Source organism: Anomaloglossus baeobatrachus, chromosome 1 (assembly GCF_048569485.1).
Source record: "Anomaloglossus baeobatrachus isolate aAnoBae1 chromosome 1, aAnoBae1.hap1, whole genome shotgun sequence".
In the NCBI taxonomy this organism is placed as follows: domain Eukaryota; kingdom Metazoa; phylum Chordata; class Amphibia; order Anura; family Aromobatidae; genus Anomaloglossus; species Anomaloglossus baeobatrachus.
In genome coordinates, this window is record NC_134353.1 from 194,022,473 (window position 1) to 194,036,808 (window position 14,336).

General features: G+C 44.5%; 1 protein-coding gene across 5 annotated transcripts in view; it reads right to left on the bottom strand.

Annotated features, from left to right (window-relative positions):
* GRIA2 (glutamate ionotropic receptor AMPA type subunit 2) overlaps positions 1-14,336 on the bottom strand; it is a 270,236-nt gene that overhangs the window by 24,371 nt on the left and 231,529 nt on the right. The window lies entirely within an intron of this gene.

Consider the following 14,336-nt stretch of genomic DNA (forward strand, 5'->3'; position numbering starts at 1 on the left):
ACATTTTCCAAGACGTTGTTGCTGGATTTTCGTCATTCCTTATTGCAAGTTTACTTCAGACCTATCCGTGCACCGTCTTGGATTTTGGTCCCTTTGCTGCTGATTACACGGTGAGCTGAACTTTCACTTTTTTGTCAGATGCATCATCAGTATATGACTTATTGCTTAAATCTAGGTTTATATTAAAAGAGTAACTGTCATTTAAAATTTAGTTAATCAAAAGTGCACAAAAAGAAAGCAATTTTGTAATATGTCAAAGAAATCTGTTTATTTCTCCTCCAGGACTGATTTTTCTCTTTCACTTCTAAAGTAAAATCTGTTGAATCTGTGTTCAGTGAAGACAGATTTTCCCATTATTGGGATAAGAGATGGCAGCTGCTGCTCATAGGGTTATATCGAGAGTAGAGGGAGAATAAAGAGGGATGAGCTGGAGGCCGACAGAGACATTCTTCTACAAGTTCTCCTGACATTTCCGCTCTCCATAGAACTTTATGAGCACCAACTGCCATCTTCTATCTTAGTAATGGGAAAGTCTTCACTGAATACAGATTTTACCCATCAATGGAGAATTTTGAGAATGAATGATGAGTCCAGGAGGAGAAAGAAGCAGATTTTTCCAAAAATGTTTCTTCCACGTGTACTGTTGATTTACAAAAAAACTATTAAAGATGCTGATTATTGTATTATAACAGTTGATAGCCAACTCTCTCCTCACCTCTCCTTGCACATATTACAAGCCTGCTTAGAAAATTCTCTAACTAAAATCAGTGAACATTTACAAACTATTGCTAAATGTTAGAGATGGGTAAATCGATTTGTGGGACTGGAGTCCATCATGTTGGACAGAAGGAGGAAAAATCTCTTACCTTGTGTTGTCTCCAGCGTGTTTTTTTATTAGCTGGGCTGGTGCTATGTCATTGTTGCAAGGTGATGTGCAGATGACATTGTACCAGCCTGGATAATCAACATCCGAGCTAGTGACCCCACAAAGTAAGAGATTCACAACCCTCTCATTCAGCAGCAAGAGATTACTAACAAAACTGATGAATCGGAGTTGCACAAGGATCAGCTCATCTCTACTAAATGTTTTTAACAGGAGCTCAGTCAAGATGGCAACCCCGATCATCATCAAAATATAAAGAATTAAAATAAAATAAAGCATTTAAATATTAAAATAATAGAATCAGAGAATAAAAATAAAACATTTAAAAATGGGTTTCACAATTTAGTCCTAAAGTGAACCTGTCATGTCCCCAAATGCTTTTTAGCAGCAGATATAGGGTTAATCTGCAGGTTAATAGCTTTCCCCCGCTGTCAGTCTGCCTTACTGAAATTGAGAAAACTAACTTTATTCCTCCTGGGCGTAGCCATCTTTCAGTCATAGGGGCATTCCCAAAGGAAAAAGTCAGCACAAAGTACACAGTGAGCGGTAGATGTAAGCATGCCCCAGCTCTTTGATTGACAGCTTGCTCTGCAGTGCATGTGGAGAGAAAGTGGTCAATCAAAATGGCAGGGTGTGCTTACAGCCGCCGCTCACACAACAGTCACTCCGTGCAATCCTCAAGAACCGGTGGCTCCCAAGAGGAATGAAGTTAATTTTCTACAGGTAGCTGTGCCTTCAGCAAGTTGGCCAGACAACATTGTAACCCTGTTAACCTGCAAATTAATCCAATATCTTCAGGTTATCAGCATTTGGGGACATTACAAGTTACGTTTAATTATGTAAAACAATATAGATGATACATTCCTTTTATTCTGTGACCCAGTATAGTTAAGTAGGGTCTCACTTTTTCTGTGTTTTAGAATTTGATGTCCATTTCAGTAAATTGTTTTAATTTTAGTTTAAGGAATTGCATGATGATGACAACCCTTGACATAGGTTGCGAGCCGAAATGTTTTGCACATAATATCAACTAACACTGATATACTGTTTTGATCTTTGCATGATGCACCCATGCTCTGTAGTGTTGGGGAGCAGGGGGAAATTGTATGTTTGTCCTTGTGGGGTGCACTTATAAAGTTCTGGACAGTCTGCCTGAACTAATAGTATGGGTGCCACCAATATAGCTGTTAGCCAACATGCTGCACTACACGTGGACCCAGAGCAGGTATCTCCATGACCTACACCTGCACAAAAAGTGGAGACGTTATTGTTCAATCAGCTATTGGACTGCTGCAACTTGTGATTGTCTGCAGCAGTCATGTGATATTGAGCAGCACATCATAAATATAACTTTTGATGGCATGCTGCTCAAGTCACTTGACCACGGCATCCAATTATAGTCTGACAATTGGTTGAATGCTGATCTTTCCCCTTCTGTGTAGGCGCAGCCCTTAGAGTGCAGCGTCCGCTGGTTCCAGATGGGAGTTCTTTTTACACATCCAGTCTCTTGGGCAAGCTTTTATTTTGCCTAAGCAAACCCTTTAAATAATTTAGCAATGTACACACACACTACAGTGATCTGGGTTTGGACCAAATTTCACATTTATACTGTGACATAGTGTCTAGATTTTACATTCATACATTACTAATACACATAAAATAAGTTCTAAATATTACAACCTACATAACTATCATGTAGATTATTTATGTATCATTTATATACAAACGATAATATGTAAAATATGTAAAAATATGTATAATTCATGTCAAAATGTTAAAATACTGAGATATTCTGGTAATTGGTTTCCAGAGAATGTCATTTTTCACATCGCATGACAAGAAACATTCTGTAGATTTCCCATTGGATTCCCTAAGATTCTACAGTATTCACAGAAAATGTGGTGGCCACAGATAAAATTGGAAAGAACACCAAATTGCAAATCTGTGTCCAGATGTACAGAGCAGATGGTAGAAAAAAACAGAACTCGTATAATCATCAGCACAGGGAAATCAGGAGAGAGAACATGTCATTCTAAAAATGACATCTTCACATCAGAATACGTGGCAGGGTACCATAACGTAAAGTTAATCATTTTACTAGAAGTACAAAAGTTTAAAAAGTGCATGTCATGTAAATGGACTTTTCTGCGCTGCACTTGGGTACGAGTCTGCGTATAAGTATTATGCAGATCACATTCATAATATTCTCAACAATGTAAAGGTCTTCAAGCTAATATATATATATATTTATATATATATATATCTCTCACTATATATATATATATATATATATCTAAATATATATATATATATACAGTGGCGTAACTACCGCGGTCGCAGCGGTCGAGATCGCGGCCGGGCCCGGGAGGTTAGGGGCCCGGTGGCCGCCAGGCAGATCAGCAGCCAGCTCCTGTCAGTGTGAGAGGAGCTGCGCTGATCTGTCACAGACCACGCGGCCGCTATTTGACCCGCTGCCGCCGCCAACACTGGGCCCCCTGCCTGATGTCAGTGGCGGCACCGGGGCCCCCTACCTGGTGTCAGCGGCTGCGGCGTTTCCCCCGTCACCGTGCACAGTAATGATGAAGCATAGCGCGGCCGGTGCCGCGCTATGCATCACCATTCTCCCCCTGTACGATGACGTCACTCCCGAGCGACTGCTGTGCTGAGTGCACAGAGTGCAGGACAGGAGGACGCCGACCGCAGCACCGGGAGAACGAGCAGCGGGGAGGACAGCAGCGGTGGAAGGAAGAGAGAAGGTGAGTACTTGTTTTTTTGTTTTAATATAAGTGAGTAAACGGTGGCCAGAGGCTTGGGAAGGCAGTTCTGGGGAAGCTGCATTATTGTACATGGAAGTCTGGAGAGGCTGCTTTATACATGGAGTTCTGAGGAGGCTGCATTATATGTGAAGGTCTGGGGTAACTGCATTATTATACATGGAGGCCTGGAGAGGCTGCTTTATACATGGAGGTCTGAGGAGGCTGCATTATATATGGAGGCCTGGAGAGGCTGCTTTATACATGGAGGTCTGAGGAGGCTGCATTATATATGGAGGCCTGGAGAGGCTGCTTTATACATGGAGGCCTGGAGAGGCTGCTTTATACATGGAGGTCTGAGGAGGCTGCATTATATATGGAGGCCTGGAGAGGCTGCTTTATACATGGAGGCCTGTAGAGGCTGCTTTATACATGGAGGTCTGGGGAGGCTGCATTATATATGGAGGTCTGGGGTGGCTGCATTATTATACATGGAGGCCTGGAGATACTGCATTATACATGGAGGCCTGGAGATACTGCATTATACATGGAGGCCTGAGGAGGCTGGGTGCATTGTTATATATGGAGGCCTGGAGAGACTGGCTGCTATATTATACATGGAGGCCTGAGGAGGCTGGGTGCATTGTTATACATGGAGGTGGTCTGGAGAGACTGGGTGCTATATTATACATGGAGGCCTGAGGAGGCTGGGTGCATTGTTATACATGGAGGCCTGGAGAAGCTGGCTGCTACATTATACATGGAGGCCTGAGGAGGCTGGCTGCATTATTATACATGGAGGCCTGGAGAGGCTGGCTGCATTATTATATATAGAGGTCTGGGAGGGCTGCATAATACAAAATGAAGGACACCTTATACATGGAATATAGGGGTGCTTTATGCATGGAGGAGTATGGGGCTGCATAATGCAATATAAAGTTTTATGGGGTTGCGTTATAATACATATAGGACTATGGGGGCTACATTATAATATATGGAGGACTATGGAGGCTACCTTATACATGGACTATGGGGGTGCATTATAAAACATTGGGGACTATGTGGTGCAGTGTAATATATGGAGAACTATGGGGTGAATTATAATATATGGAAAACTATGAGAAATTCATTATAATAATTGGAGGGCTACTTTATACAAGGAGGACTATAGGGCTGCATTATAATATATGGAGGCCTATGTGGTGCAGTATAATACATGGAGAACTATGGGGTGAAATATAATACATAGAGAACTATGAGAAATTCAAGATAATAATTGAAGGGCTACTTTATACATGGAGGATTATGGGGGTGCATGATAATATATGGAGGACTATGTGGTGCAGTATTATATATTGAGTACTATGGGGTGAATTATAATGCATGGAGAACTATGAGAAATGCATTATAATACATGGAGGACTATGGAAGTGTATTCTAATATATGAAGGGTTATGTGGGATCCTTTATACTATTTGGAAGGCTATGTGGGTGCCATTATTGTATTTGGAGAACTAAATACAAGGGGGGACAAAGATACAAGCATGGGATGGGAACGTTTTGTGCTGAGGGAAAAAAGCTCTTTTCCCTCAGCACCCAGCTTTCCCATGCTCTGCTATACATCATGTCTCAGCACCCAGCTTTCCCATGCTCTGATATGGGAAAGCTGGGTGCTGAGGGAAATATGTATAGCAGAGCATGGGGAAGCAGTGTGCCGAGGACAAGATGGATATCAGAAAATAGGAAAGCTGGGTGCTGATAGAGGGATTTCAGATCATGGGAAATCTGGGTGCTGTGGGTAAGAGCCAAGTGTCAGCATCATTATCGGGTACCCCGAGTGTCAGTGTCATTATCCTGTACCCTAAATGTCGATGTACGTGGAGGGGGGGCCCAGGTCTGAACTTTGCACCGGGGCCCATCAAACTCTAGTTACGCCCCTGTATATATATATATGTATATATATATATATACAGGGCCGTATTTGGGGTTTTTGCTGCCCTAGGCACTGTCAGTGGTGGCACCCCCTTCTGATCAGTCAGATTACGGGTATGTGCACACAGCTTTTTTTTTTTTTTTTTTTCCAGACAGATCCGCCCTATAACCCGCCCAAAAAACCCAAACTCTAAATATTAAAGAAATGAACTCATACACTGCAGTGTAAAACGACTTGCTGTCCATATGTTCAGTCTTTGGAGTTTTTTTCAGCGCGTCAGGTTTCCTCAGACATGAAGCGGCTGACAGTGACCGGCCATTATATGGCGCCTGCTGCTTTGATGCTGGTTACTAGTTCATTTAAAAAAATAAGTAAAATCCAGTAGCTAAAAGATGTTGGAAAAAACAACCAAGAAGCCACAGCAAAAAAAAAAAAATATTTGCTTCAGGATAAAATGATGACTGTCGTAAAGTGTTTTCTGTCTGAATAATTCCGGGGGTTCACAGACCACTACAAGACATGTGCACATTCCCTGATAGAGCCCATAGCCTTCAGATAGTAGTTAAGACCTCCACACACATTAACCTAAAGTGGTCTAAACCCGCCAATATCGACAGGTTCTGCTGACAGCCCAATGTGAACAGGGGCTCTCAATTCTGATTGTCAGGGGAATAAGGATCCAGAATGTCCAATTACGGAGTGTGGATCCTATTATCCTCTAAATGATAAGCTGCTGTCGGAGATGTCCAGCAGCGGCTCTAATAAAGAACACAGAAACAGAAGACATCGGCCGCACCAGGGGGGACAGAACAGTCTGCATATATATAATATTAAGGTAAAACTGTACATGCCAGAGCGACGTCCCCTATATAAATGTGTCTGCAGATTAATTGCCATTTTGGGAGTAAAAGTAAAATGTCATCGCTCTTAGCAACACATTGTCCTGCGTCTCCCAAGACTCCCCTCTTGTCTGGTCTGCTGCAGCACATACTGCAATGGTGCCCGTATAGGGAATCTGTCACCAGGTTTTGCTCCCCCATCTGAGAGCAGCATAATGTAGAGACAGAGCCCCTGATTCCAGCGATGTGTCACTTACTGAGCTGTTTGCTGTCGTTTTCTCTGCTGCAGATCTCGCAGTTATACAGAGCTCATGAATATGCTGGACTACCTGCAGCACACCAAGTAGTCCTGTAATGATAACTACTGCTGATTAAACAGTGATGTTATCAAAACTACACTAAGCAGCCCAGTAAGTGACAACACTGGAATCAGGATCTCTGCCCATACATTATGCTGCTCTCAAATTAGGTGGCAAAAACCTGGTGACAGACTCATAATTCTCACTAAAGAGTAACCACCCTAAGTAAGCCCAAGGCTGTGCCCAAGAATAAATAATTGCCCATCACTGAGCTCACTGCACAAAAAATGACCCCACACCGTGTCACTTACAGTATACAGCCTCCACATTCTCTCCTGTAACATTTCCACTACACTGCCCCCTCACATGAAAACCCCACTGTCCTCACCACTGAATTATACCCTCCAGACCTTCCTCACTTATGAACTGTGACCTCCACTGTCCCCACCTCTCCATGCAGCCCCCACTTCACTGTCCCCCTCATGATGTCTCCACTCTATAATGAGCCTTATGCTTCGCATTATGTATACCGAGCCCTTCCAGGCTCCTAACTGAGCGCTCCCCATGCTGCCCCTTCTCCATATCAAGCCCCCTCCATACCAAGCCCACCATGGTTCCCCTTCCATACAGAGTACCCCCCATGCTTTCTCATTCTCCATACCATGCCTCCCCCCGTGCTACCCCATTCTCCATACCATACCCCCCCCCGTGCTACCCCATTCTCCATACCATGCCCCATGCCTCTCATTCTCCATACTGTAACTCCCATTTGCTATACTGTCCACCACCCTCCCTCATTTCCCCCCCCCCATTTTCCCATTCTGCTCCATCCCCCATGCTGCGCCCCCACATCATGCTCCATCCCCATGTTGCGCCCCCACATCCTCCATGTTGCGCCCCCACATCCTGCTTCATCCCACCCCCCATCCTCCATGCTGCGCCCCCACATCATGCTTCATCCCCCCATCTTCCATGCTGCGCCCCCACATCATGCTTCATCCCCCCCATCCTCCATGCTGCGCCCCCGCATCATGCTTCATCCCCCCCATCCTCCATGCTGCGCCCCCGCATCATGCTTCATCCCCCCCATCCTCCATGCTGCGCCCCCACATCATGCTTCATCCCCCCCATCCTCCATGCTGCGCCCCCACATCATGCTTCATCCCCCCATCCTCCATGCTGCGCCCCCACATCATGCTTCATCCCCCCCATCCTCCATGCTGCGCCCCCACATCATGCTTCATCCCCCCCATCCTCCATGCTGCGCCCCCACATCATGCTTCATCCCCCCCATCCTCCATGTTGCGCCCCACATCATGCTTCATCCCCCCCATCCTCCATGCTGCGCCCCCACATCATGCTGCATCCCCCCCCATCCTCCATGTTGCGCCCCCACATCATGCTGCATCCCCCCCATCCTCCATGTTGCGCCCCCACATCATGTTCCATCCCCCCATCCTCCATGTTGCGCCCCCACATCCTCCATGTTGCGCCCCCATGTCATGCAGCATCCCCCCCCAGCCTCCATGTTGCACCCCCACATTATGCTGCATCCCCCCCATCCTCCATGTTGCACCCTCACATCATGTTCCATCCCCCCCATCCTCCATGTTGCGCCCCCACATCATGCTGCATCCCCCCCATCCTCCATGTTGCGCCCCCATATCATGTTCTATCCCCCCATCCTCCATGTTGCGCCCCCATATCATGTTTCATCCCCCCATCCTCCATGTTGCGCCCCCATATCATGTTTCATCCCCCCATCCTCCATGTTGCGCCCCCATATCATGTTCCATCCCCCCATCCTCCATGTTGCGCCCCCATATCATGTTCCATCCCCCCATCCTCCATGTTGCGCCCCCATATCATGTTCCATCCCCCCCATCCTCCATGTTGCGCCCCCATATCATGTTCCATCCCCCCATCCTCCATGTTGTGCCCCCATATCATGTTCCATCCCCCCATCCTCCATGTTGCGCCCCCATATCATGTTCCATCCCCCCATCCTCCATGTTGCGCCCCCATATCATGTTCCATCCCCCCATCCTCCATGTTGCGCCCCCATATCATGTTCCATCCCCCCCATCCTCCATGTTGCGCCCCCATATCATGTTCCATCCCCCCATCCTCCATGTTGCGCCCCCATATCATGTTCCATCCCCCCCCATCCTCCATGTTGCGCCCCCATATCATGTTCCATCCCCCCATCCTCCATGTTGCGCCCCCATATCATGTTCCATCCCCCCATCCTCCGGCATCCCCCCCCTGGGTTGCTTGTGCGGCGCTGTCTTCGGCTGTAAAGCGCTTACCTGCTCCAGGCGGCATCTCCGGCGGCTGCACCTCCCGTTCTCCGCGGTGGTGGTGGTGGTGGCGGTGGCAGGATCATCTCACATCTTCCTCGGCGGCGGCTCCATGTCCCGTCCTCCTCTGCGCGGCGCTGCCTCACGCTCCTGTGACCTCTGCACAGTGAGCGCACGGCAGCACGTCGGGGCGGGGAGCTGATTACAGCTCCTCTGACCCCGGAAGTAAGTGCCGGCACGCTCACAGTGTCATTTATAGTCGCGTGTTATAGACGCGACTATAAATGACTGTGCGCTCCCTCCCTCCTCCAAAAAGGCGCCGGATTTAATAAAGAGTTTGGAATATTTTTTTTTTTTTTTTTTTAAATTTTGGTTTGGGCGCCGCCCCCCTGGAAGGCGCCGCCCTAGGCACGTGCCCTCAAGTGCCTAATGGCAAATACGGCCCTGTATATATATATATATATATATATATATATATATATATATCACAGAGATAGCCTAAAATGTACACGGAGAGCTTACATTATTGGATTTTAATTGCTTACCAGGTCATAAAAGAAGGATTTGTTGCAAACAATGATATAACTATTTTAGCCATCTGAATGGGATTTGCAGAAATCCATTAATATGTCCTAGAAACATCACCTTTCAAGTTGTGATGAATTTAACCACTCCCATGAAACTTTTTTTTTTGCCTAAACCTGTGTTGATGTATACAGTGCTCAGGATAAATGAGTACACCCTAACAGAATTGTCAGAAAACCTTTAGTTTCTTTTCAGAATAAACATTTTCTATTGATACCATACTACAAAATACTCCAACAACTGTGGGGTATATATATATTACAAACAAGGTTTGTTATTTTGCATACCCAAAAAAGTGTTTTTCCTGGAAAATCTGTTCCAAGACCATGTTGAAAAAAAGAGTACACCACAAGGAAAGTCTAAAGGGGGCTTTACACGCAGCAACATCGCTAATGAGATGTCACAAAAACAGGAGGAAGGCGAGTATATATGCAAATATAAAGGTTTTTATTAGTGAAAAAGATGCACATGCAAAAAACAGCAATTGATCACACTTTAAAAACAACTACCAATAAATCAAGGGGGCACATGGTATTGAAATCAATGAAATGCTCTTGTCTGTCTCAAATAGCCGTGAGAGAGGTGAAACCAAGCAAATAAATGGTGGGCGATGGATTGACAGGGCATAAGACAGAAACGTAGTGATGTGGTCAAACTTAACCTGTATACAATACGAGGGTGTGGAGGCACCCGTACAACTGAGAGGATCCTGAGTAACAAGGGAAAATAAAGTAATACACAATAAATTTCGTGTCGTATATTACTATAAAAGAGGAGGGACCACGGACAGGCCGGGTGCATGGAAAAAAGATCTCCTGTCTGCTCAGAATAAAGTAACCATATGTTGAATATAATATTGAAATATTATCTAATAGAAGATTATCTGAGGAGGCTGGAGTATCAGAGGAGTTGAACCACAATCACTAATGTGTCAAAAAAACATTATACATGTTTCAGGAGAAATCATGAGGTACAAGGTTGTCATAAAAAGACCCAAATTGAGAGGTATAACACCACAGGAATCCCTAGGTCAGTCATAGCAGCATAATGAAAATGATAATAAAGTGCAAGTGCATCTAGGCTAGACTCAGGGTTAAGTAGCATCATGCATGTAGGACACACGGGTCATAAAAAATACTATGGTCAATATGTAACAAAGACAAAACCTGATACATGATCAATACAAAGTGCACATACCCAGAAGGAGCAGGATCATCCCCAAGACGCGTTTCGCGGAGGTACTGTTGCTTTCTCAAGGAGGAAACCCAACTGTGGGGTATATATATATTACAAACAAGTATTGTTATTTTTCATACCCAAAAAAGTGTTTTCCTGGAAAATCTGTTCAAGACCATGTTGAAAAAAGAGTACACCACAAGTAAAGTCTAAAGGGGGCTTTACACGCAACGACATTGCTAATGAGATGTCGTTGGGGGTCACGGAATTCGTTACGCACATCCGGCCTCGTTAGCAACGTCGTTGCCTGTGAAATGCATGAACGACCATTAACGATCAAAAATACAAAGAAAGTTCAAGCATGCCAGTTGTGTCACACAGTCCAGTCTTGTTTGTTTGCTATGTTAAGCAGCAGGGCACTTATCATTATAGGAGTAGAAACTCACATGCATGCCAGTCCAATATGCCAAAAGCTGTGATTGAAACCTCACCATCAATGTATAATCTCTATTGAGAGTCTGGTGTGGGCGGGGACAGACCCCTGGGCTCAGCTACATGACAAAACCTAAAAATTCAGATCTTGTCAGAACAGCTGCAGCCAGTAATCTAAGTGATACATCGTTGGATTCAGAATCTTCTTGCCTACATCATACTGCTCTTAGAGGAGGTAGCAAAAACTTGCTGACGGATTCAATTTGACTATAAAAGGGCGTTACTTAACAAAGACAATTTCTTCCCATTTCACACTGTCAGCAATGGCACCACATGAAAGAGAAATGTTACAAGACCTGAGAAATATAATTTCTTTACAAAAGAAAGGTGAAGGCTACAAGATCAGTAAAGATTTATTTCCAGTCTGAATACTGTAGCAAATTTAACACAGATGTATCTGAAACCATCTCACAGAGACATCCAGGCTGACCATGGAAGTAAACATCTAAGCAGCAGCGTCCACTGATGAGACTTGTTGAAGAAAATCGACATGTAAGTTCACTGCAGTCAGCAAAAAAAAAAAGCCAAACAGAGGTAAGTGTTTCCCATGACACAATACAGCATATACTGCACAGGAATGACATGCATGGGTATCGTCCACAAAAGGAATATTCTCCTAAAGCCTCAGCACAAAAAAGGCCATTTACAACTTGCCAGGGCTCATGCTAAAAAATAGGAAGACTACTAGGACTCTATATTCTAGAGTGATAACACCAAGATAAATGTTTTTGAAACTGATGGCTTCAAAACTGCATGGTATCGCAACGGTGCGAGCTAGAAATAAAAATGCATGATGCCTACAGTAAAACACGGTGGTGGCAGTGCCCTTATGTGGGGCTGCATGAATGCTGCTGGTGGAGCTACATTTCATTCAAGGTACCATGCTATTCTAAACTCACAGATGTTCTGTTCTATATTGAAAGAAAAAAGGACCTCGGTAGATTTGCATTTTATCAACATGATAATGATTCAAAATACATATCTAAGGCCACAGTTGTATTTTTGAAGAACAAGGTGAAAGTGATTCAGTGGCCAAGTAGATCACTTGATTTGAACCCAATCGAACAGCTATTGGGTATTCTGAAGAGACAAGTTGTTTGCACTCTCCATCCAGCATTCAGGCTCTAAAAGAGGTCATTCTTGAAAAATGAAAAAAGACAGATATTAAAGAAACCTAGTTTGGATGTATAGTTTAAGCTGCAATGCCTTTAGGTCCTGCTTGAGGTAGCCTAAAAAGACCTTTTATAATCTAATTAAGAGAACCAAACTCATCCCAAAGTTGAGCCATCATCTCTTGGATCAAACCAGAATCCCAAATGCCTGGACCAAGAAGCAAGAAAAAATATTCTGCTTCTAAATCCTCTCTCCCTCAGAGAACTCAGGTGCCATCTTGGATAAATCTTCAAAGAAAACATCAATGCCTGTATTAAACAAGGACAACAGAAATCTGATGGAAGACATATCCCACCAAAGAGGACATAAGGCTGATGCTCCCTCCTCCAAATTTATGGTCTTACTAGGGCCAGGAAAAAGTGACACATCCCCACTGAACGCTCTGAGGGTCCTTCGTCTGTGCAGCCAGGCCTGGCGCTCCTATCACTCAGAGCAGAGGACTTACCAATGCTTAGCTCTGCTACACAGCAGAATGAAGCTGCAGTGAGAAGCGAAAGAAAAACTGCTTCTTAAAAGCAGCAGTCACCAGAAGGAAATTTCCCTTTATTAGCAATGCCCATATTTCCAATAAATTAAAAAGAGACTGTCATTCATGACAAAACAAAATTTAAAGGTACAATACAATACCAACCAATGATTACTTAAACAGATCCTGACCCAGAAAATAAATGTGAATCCTCTTCATCTTTGCCTATATTTCCTGAAAAACAATGTGTTGAATATGAAGGAAAAGGTTGAGTGACATTTTCCTTCATATTCACCTGCTCCCATCTTTACTAAGCCTCTAGATCTAGTTACAACAACAGACAGTCATGCTTCCGAATACTTTATGAGGGATCTCATTATGTCCCTTAAAATTTCGCTTTACACAGACATGGCTGCCCAACTTAACCAGGTTCACGCCTCAATGAATTAAAGGGCGCTTTACACGCTACAATATATCTAACGATGTGTCGGCGGGGTCACGTCGAAAGTGACGCACATCCGGCGTCGTAAGTTACATTGTAGCGTGTAACAGCTACATGCGATTGTGATTGAACGGTAAAACGTTCATCGCATGCACGTCGTTCAATTACTAAAAATTGAATGTCAGGTTGTTCATCGTACCCGGGGTAGCACACATCGCAGTGTGTGACACCCCGGGAACGATGAACAGATCTTACCTGCATCCTGCGGCTCCCGGTCAGCAATGCGGAAGGAAGGAGATGGGCGGGATGTTTACGTCCCGCTCATCTCCGCCCCTCCGCTTCTATTGGCCGGCTGCTGCATGATGTCGATGTGACGCCGAACGTCCCTCCCACTGCAGGAAGTGGATGTTCGCCGCCCACATCGAGGTCGTATGGACGGGTAAGTACATGTCACGGGGGGGTTACTCGTTTGTGCGACACGTTCAACAAATTGAACGTGCCGCACATACGATGGGGGCGGGTACGATCGCATATGATATCGTATGCTGGATCGTATGGTGTAAAGCAGGCTATAATAGTTAAAAAAATTCAGAACGCTGAGTTTAAATCAACAAATTCTCAGAAAATCATAAAGTTCTCACATCTTCTCAACAAGTTATAAGAAACAAAATTAGAGCCCTAAGAACTGATATAGCAGACATAGACAACAGTGAAATTTAGAGGAATCGCTGAAAACATTAACCAAAATGAGCTGAATACTTTTCTAAAGGGAAAAATACTACTAGGTCTTAATGATCTAGAACTTTCAATTGACAGAGCCCACAGACTTCTCAGGCCAAAATTTATCCCACCAGACCAACAGATCAACCAAGAGACGAGATATCGCTAGGGTCACGTAATTCGTGACGCATATCTGGCCTCGTTAGCGACGTCGTTATGTGTGACACCTACGAGCGACCGCTAACGATCCCAAATACTCACCAAATCGTTGATTG